This window comes from Podarcis raffonei, chromosome 16 (assembly GCF_027172205.1).
Source record: "Podarcis raffonei isolate rPodRaf1 chromosome 16, rPodRaf1.pri, whole genome shotgun sequence".
Classification (NCBI taxonomy): domain Eukaryota; kingdom Metazoa; phylum Chordata; class Lepidosauria; order Squamata; family Lacertidae; genus Podarcis; species Podarcis raffonei.
This window is the reverse complement of record NC_070617.1, coordinates 22,863,757-22,871,525: the sequence shown is the minus strand read 5'-3', so window position 1 is coordinate 22,871,525 and position 7,769 is coordinate 22,863,757.

Here is a 7,769-nt window from a genome sequence, read left to right as displayed (position 1 = left end):
GGGAGCGCACCCCGCCACGGGGATTCGAACTGCCAACCTTTCGATCGGCAAGCCCTAGGCGCTGAGGCTTTTACCCACAGCGCCACCCGCGTCCTGTAAGATATACATAGTGCAATATAAATGAAGAAATGTGAAGATATGTAATAACTACGGAAAATTATCAGGCATGTTGATGGAAGTCTAAAAGAAAAAAGATGTGTGATGAATTACTAATGTTTAATTGTGTTATAAATTTGTTTTTATTGGAAAATTAATAAAAATTATATACAAAAAACAACAACAAACCTCTGTGCAAGGACTCCTGTTTGGGCAACAGGGCTTCTCAGTCTCTCCTCCTCCCATCGTGTCCCCCCCTCAAATCAGCTGGGTTAGGGGCATGGGGAGACTCCGCCCAGAGCAGCACACAAGGGGGAGGGAAACGCTGGACCCTTCCATCCAGCAAGCAGAAATGCTTGTGCCAAAGGAATGCTCGTTTATTTATTCATTTCATAAAATTTATACGCTGCTTTGTTGTTAAAAACAATCCTCAAAGCAGTTTACAAAAATGATGAAACAATAAAATTACCGACAAGCAAAATCGACAACAGTAATTTGGGACTTTCAAAAAGTTAAAAATAGATTAAAGCTCGCACCAGCTTTCTAAACATCAGAGCAGGCTTGTCTAAGCAAGACTGTTTTTAGCAGCTGCTGAAAAGATTACAGTGAAGGTGCCTGCCCGACATCAATAAGCAGGGAGTTCCAAAGTTACAAATGCAGAATAGGTATTATGTGGGTATTAGTATCAAAATAGCAAGATGTCAAATGACGTCCATGGTTCACCCAGGACAAATGGTTTGACAAACCGTTATTAAAATATGGCTCAATCTGGATCAGGTGAAAGAATATAGGGTCAAATGTGTTGAGTTAAAAATAATAATGTTCCAATGAATATCTGAGGGGAAATGTGGGCTTATTGATCCACATTTTGATCCTAATGAAATGCCAATGATTCTCCCCTGTAACTGTACATTTCAGGACTTGAGCAAGGAAGCTTCAGGGAAGTTTCTGTGCCATTACTGGGTTGTTCATCGAGGAGACAAAGGTGGAATCTAGACACATATAAAAACCGCTTTGAAGCGTTTTTTAAAATACATTGAATTTTCCATAAGGCTCACCATCACCACCCAGTGTCACATTATATATTGCACTTAAAACACACTTAAAACTTTTTATTTGCAGCTGTATAGCTGAGTCCTAAGGCTGGATCTAGACACATCAAAAAAACTTTTCAGGAAAACGCGTTGAAAACCTCATAATGGGAAATCAGGTTGCTGAAAGATGGAACTCTACAGCGCCATCTAGTGTCAAAGTGTTATAATGCGTTTAAAACGCTTCTTTTTTTAACTATTGTAGCTGAGTCCCCAGATGAGCTTCTGAAAACCCCTAGAATCCACTCATCCCTGATCTGCTGCCCGCAATTGTAATTGTAATCCTTCTACAAGGTAACCCTCCTCCAGAGTAGCATACTGTATTTCCATTAGCAGGGCTATAGAGAATGGTTTGTAATCATTGCTAGTCCTACTCTGAGTAGACCCACTGAAATTAATAGAAGCCACCAACTTAAGTCCATTAATTTCCTTTTTAAAAAAAAATAAAATAATTTTTATTAAGTACAAATTAGAAACATACATATTTACAACAAAAGAAAATACAAAGGAAAAAGAAAATACATATAACCAAGGAAAAAAAATAGAGAATACTTTGCCTCTTTTCATATTTACAGTTATTTATACCTCTGTAAAATGCTATTCACAATAAAGGAGTGAAATGAAAGATAAGATATCAGAAAAAAGAAGAAAAAGAACAAAGAAAAAAATAAAGAGGTAAAAGAAAAGGATCATAGGTGAAAAATTTTACAAGTAGATAAGCATTCACTATACATAGCTGTTTCCCATCTATATGTGGGAGCCCTAGGAAAATGCATTCACACTTTTTCCAGGGTCCCCTTTCTATCCACTGGAAAGAGATTGTTTGCATGAAGTATAAACAACCTATGCTGGGCCTAGTGCTACTTTCGGGAGAAGTTCCCACGCCTGCCTGAAGGACTGGGTGCCTTGAAAAAATGCCTAGGTGCCCTTAACTCAAATTTCCCTGTCTTCCTACAATAAGAGCATGCAAGCATTCCAGTGGCAAGGAGTTCCTGTGGCAGGGACCTCTGCCTAGTGCACATTCTTAACCCCACCCACAACAAAAACGTAAGTCTAGCCAAAGCTCTCACTTCAGCTGTTCAGTATCTTTCGCCGCTTGAGCCCCAGACACAGCAACAACTGAGCCATTCTGTACACACAACACCATTCAGCGCCTTGCTGGATAGCATCAAAACATTACCTTGCTCTCCAATATTCTCTTTGGATGGAGCTCAGATCAGCAGCGAAACGGAGGAGACGTCAAACGGAACTCGGTTGAAGTGGGATGTGTAATTTGAGTCACTTCAAAGCAAGATGTCAGAAGAATGGAGAAGACCCTCTTTTATCTTTCCAAGACCTTCTTGAGAATCCACCTTTCAGGGCTGCCACAAGCCTCCTCTATGGGTAATCCATTGGTTAGGCTGTCCGCCTTATTGTACCAAATTGGGGTAGAAGGGGAAAAGGAGCTCAGATCCACTTGCCTTCTGAAGAGCAAAGCCCTCAAAGAGAGACTGACTCACTGATCCAGCTGATTCTTGCTCTCCCTCCTGGGCTGTGCCCAGAGGCTAGTCCGGTGAGAGGGGAACGACTGACTGTCTTTGATCTCATGACCAGACAGTGGATGCCTCAGGGGGTTTTTGGACTCCATGAGGCTCTCGTTCGCCTTGCACCATTGCAGCCCCATAGGGATAGCTCAGTCGGGAGAGAATGAGACTCTTAATGTTCAGGGCTGTGGGTTCGAGCCCCACGTTGGGTGAAAGATTCCTGCATTTGCAGGGGGTTGGACTAGATGACCCTTGTGGTCCCTTCCAACCCTACGATTCTATGATTACAGCAGGCCAGTGGCTGTATTCTATCTCCACTGTTGGAGGCAGTATGCAGGGGCACCTGTTTGGCCACTGTGAGATGGACTAGATAGACCATTGGTCTCATTCAGCAGGGTTCTTAGTCCTGAACAGTGGCGGAGCTTCATGCTTCGGCACCGGGGGGTGGGGGGTGGAGAACAGGCGGGGGTGTGGTGTGCATCTGGGGGCGTGGCTCCTGCAGCCAATCGTAAGCCGCGGAAGCCCTGCAGGGCGTTCGAGTTCCAAAAGAACGTTCGCAAACTGGAACGTTTGACTGCTAAGGCGTTTGTCAACTAAGGTACGACTGTATGAACCTTATTTTATTAATCTAGATATTCAAGACATCCTTCAAAAGAGAACCATAACACAAATATAAAACAGATCAAAAAGCTTTTTGGGGTTTTAATGGGTTGTTTGTAAGTCACTTTAGATCACTTTCTCAGACCCTCCAAGTGTCCCTATTTTCCAGGGACGTCTCTGATTTAGAGAAGCCATCCCGGTTTCTGATATGACCCTGGAATATCCCGCTTTTCCTTAGGATGTCCCTATATTCATTGGAGAAATGCTGGAGGGTATGGAGTTATCTGACCCCCAAGCCGTCTGAAGGTAATCCTGTACTGTGGTACCTCAGGTTACATACGCTTCAGGTTACAGAGTCCGCTAACCCAGAAATAGTACCTCAGGTTAAGAACTTTGCTTCAGGATGAGAACAGAAATTGTGCTCTGGCAGCACGGCGGCAGCGGGAGGCCCCATTAGCTAAAGTGGTACCTCAGGTTAAGAACAGTTTCAGGTTAAGAACAGACCTCCAGAACAAAGTAAGTTCTTAACCCGAGGTACCACTGTATAGGGAAGGGTGTTTAATGTTTTATTAGGTGTCTATCTATCTATATCTATCTATCTATCTATCTATCTATCTATCTATCTATCTATCTATCATCTATCTATCTATCTATCATCATCTATCTATATCTATCATCTATATATATTGGAAGCTGCCCAGAGTGGCTGGGGCAACCCCGTCAGATGGGTGGGGTATAAATAGTTAAAGTTATCATTATGGAATGGGACGCCCCTATTTTCATCGGAGAAATGTTGGAGGGTATGCTTTCTATTGCCACACCACCCTCCTTATAGGGTGTACCTGGAGACCCTAGACTTTTTCGGTTCTCCTTCTCTATCCCTTTCTGAACTTTCCTAGTTCCTGATAGAAGAACATACGGATCAGGCCAGTAGCCCATCTGGTCCAATGTCCTGTTCTCACAGTGCCCAGCCAGGTGTCCCCATGGCAAGCCCAGTAGCAAGCAAAATCGGAGTGCTCTCCCTCCTTCTGATTCTCAGGCTCTCGGAAGCATACTGTCTCCAGCAGTGGAGGGAGACACTGTGGCCAGGAGCCACAGAAAGCGTCATTCTCCATACCTGTAAGTGACAGGTTTTACTCTACCTGGAATAGGCATCCAGCTGGATCTCTGATCACCCCAAGGATCTGGCAACCGTTTCCGCCACTGCTGCAGGCGTTCCTCAAGAGGAGCGAAGCTTACCTCTCACCTCCCTATACTGCAAGTTTCCGGATGAGGTTTGGAAATCAGGGAGGGAGATATTTCTGCAAACGCCGTTGTGAAACAGAGGCAAATCTCGTTTGAGAGAGCTTAAACCAGATGGAGATGGTTGCGAGGCCACCTAAAGTTTCCGAACATAGTGGAAAATCGAGGGCATAAGAACACGAGGCTTCCGGATCAGGCCCATGGCCTGTCTAGTTCAGCATCCTTGTTCCTGCAGTGGCCAACCAGAGGCCCCAGTGGGAAGCCCAGCAGCGAGATCTGATCCTGAGAGGGAGCCAGTCGAACTGCCCTTGGGAGGGAACTCCACAATCTGGGAGCAGCCACAAAAAAGACTCTCTCTCGGGTCACCAACAGTTGTGCCTCTGATGCCTAGGAGACTGAGTGAATATGCCCACCCAAAGATCATGGCACCAGGTTCCTATAGGGCAATGTTTCCCAAACTTGGGTCTCCAGCTCTTTTTGAACTACAATTCCCACCATCCCTGGCCATAGATCCTCCTAACTAGGGTTGATGGGAGCTGTAGTCCAAAAACAGCTGGAGATCAAAGTTTGGGAAAGACTGATATAGGGAGATATAATCTTTCAGCTAGCATGGGCCCAAGCCACATAGACTCTCTGGTCCTGAATGGGGTAACTGTGCCCCTGAAGGACCAGGTGCACAGCCTAGGAGTCATTTTGGACTCACAGTTGTCCATGGAGACGCAGATCAACTCTGTGTCCAGGGCAGCTGTTTACCAGCTCCATCTGGTACGCAGGCTGAGACCTTATCTGTCCACGGACTGCCTCGCTAGAGTGGTGCATGCTCTGGTTATCTCTTGCTTGGACTACTGCAATGTGCTCTATGTGGGGCTACCTTTGAAGGTGACCCAGAAACTACAACTAATCCAGAATGCGGCAGCTAGACTGGTGACTGGGAGCAGCCGCCAAGACCACATAACACCAGTCTTGAAAGACCTACATTGGCTCCCAGTATGTTTCCGAGCACAATTCAAAGTGTTGGTGCTGACCTTTAAAGCCCTAAACGGCCTCGGTCCAGTATACCTGAAGGAGCGTCTCCACCTCCATCGTTCTGCCCGGACACTGAGGTCCAGCGCCAAGGGCCTTCTGGCAGTTCCCTCACTGTGAGAAGCCAAGTTACAAGGAACCAGGCAGAGGGCCTTCTCGGTAGCGGCACCCGCCCTGTGGAACGCCCTCCCACCAGATGTCAAAGAGAACAAGAACTACCAGACTTTTAGACGACATCTTAAGGCAGCCCTGTTTAGGGAAGCTTTTAATGTTTAATAGGTTATTGTATTTTAATATTGTGTTGGAAGCTGCCCAGAGTGGCTGGGGAAACACAGCCAGATGACCCAATAGAAACGAACCTGCAAGTTATCACTGAATTGTTGAAAATATGGGAAGGCTTTGCCCTGATCCAGTGAAGAGCTTCATGAATGTGGCTGCTTAAATGTGCATAGCATCTGCTGGATCAGGACTTGAAAAGCACATCAGAGCGTGGGTGCTCCCTATCCACAGAGCATTGCACAAAATTGGGAGGGTTGCCTTCACACCTACATTCCACCTTCTAGGCTCCTGCTTGTCACATGGGAGATATATTTTTATATATCGATTTGAGCAGGTTCAGGGGTCTTGCTGCAGGCTTCAGTTCCTCTCGTGGTTACTCGTCAACATAGTTGTGCTATTATTCTATAGCAGTTGCAGAGAAAACCCAGAATGTGCGACTGGCCACAGAATTCAGTTTCTTGCAAACTGAACTGTTTCCTTTTTAAAAATGCAAGTTTCTAGTCCTTATGAGTAAGTGCTAGAGATGGTTGAGAGTGTGTGGGCAATGCATGACATGAGATCTCAGAAGTGAGAGTATTTGATGAGTAAAATCTCCAGCAGTCACAGAATGAGGAATCAGTGAAATATATAGGGAAACTCAGGACCATTTCACCTATTAAAATGGTAGCCAATGCACAACCCACATTCACACAGAGTTTCAGCCATTCCTAGGTCCTTGGCTGATCATAGAATCATAGAGTTGGAAGGGAACACAAGGATCATCTAAGTCCAACCCCCTGAAATGCAGGAATATTTTACCCAATGTGGGGCTTGAACCCACAACCCTGGGATTAAGAGACTCATGCTCTCCTGACTGAGCTATCCTCTGTGCTAATTTCCCACATTAACCAAAGTAGAGCCAAACATTAATGAATTGATTAGACTTCATTAGATTACAAAGCATTTGATCAAATAAAATGGTGAGTGAATTTTAATGTTCAGTGTATTGATCAGTCAGGAAATGGTCATTGAATTCGTCAGTGAATTTTAATTGCAAAATAAAAAAACATTTTTGATCGAAATGCTTCTTAAGTTTCTCTTTAACACTTTAACCAAATTTTTGTAATAGGGATTCCACAGCAGCCACTAAACCAGGCATGTCCAAAGTCAGTTCTGGGGGCCTAATCTGGCCCCTGTGGCAGTTTATAGTTTATTTTCTGGGGTAAAATCCTTAAAAAAAAAGGTCAACAACTTTGGTCGGCCCTTTGATCGGCCCTCACAGCCCTTTATTTCATCAAATCTGGCCCTCTTTGAAAAAAGTTTGGACACCACTGCACTAAACAGACTAGGTTTTAATTGATTAAAAACCATTTGAGCAGCTAAAAATGTCCTTCCACCTCCCAACCTCTCCGTGACCTGCCCAGTGGATATAAACATATCAAAGTAGTGTTTAATATCAGAGCTTGCCTCCTATGACTCAGACCTACATCATCTGGAAACTATGGAAATATGGTGTGTGTTCTCCCCCTTTGTATGCAAATATATGCAGAATTCAAATGATTACCAAATAAGGGAAGATAGGCAGCTGCCTTCTAATGAAATAAAATATTGTGGGGGCCCAGGTAAGCCTGGCCTTGCATAATCAATCACATGACAAAGGGAACACACACCATTTGAATGGGAACGCCCATCAACTTTGTGGAGGCCCAGCCCCCTGAAATATTTCATTGTGGGGTAGAAGCCCCCATAGCTCCTAGGAGGCGACTCCTATGCTTCTACTGAATCAGGCCATTGGTCCATCTAGCCCAATGTTATCTGCACTGACTGGCAGTGACCTCTCCCGGGTTTCTCAGCCCAACCTGGAAATGAACCTGGGACCTTCTGCATGCAAAGAGATGGAGCTCTCCTGCGCTTCCTCACCTCTCTGCATCTTTCC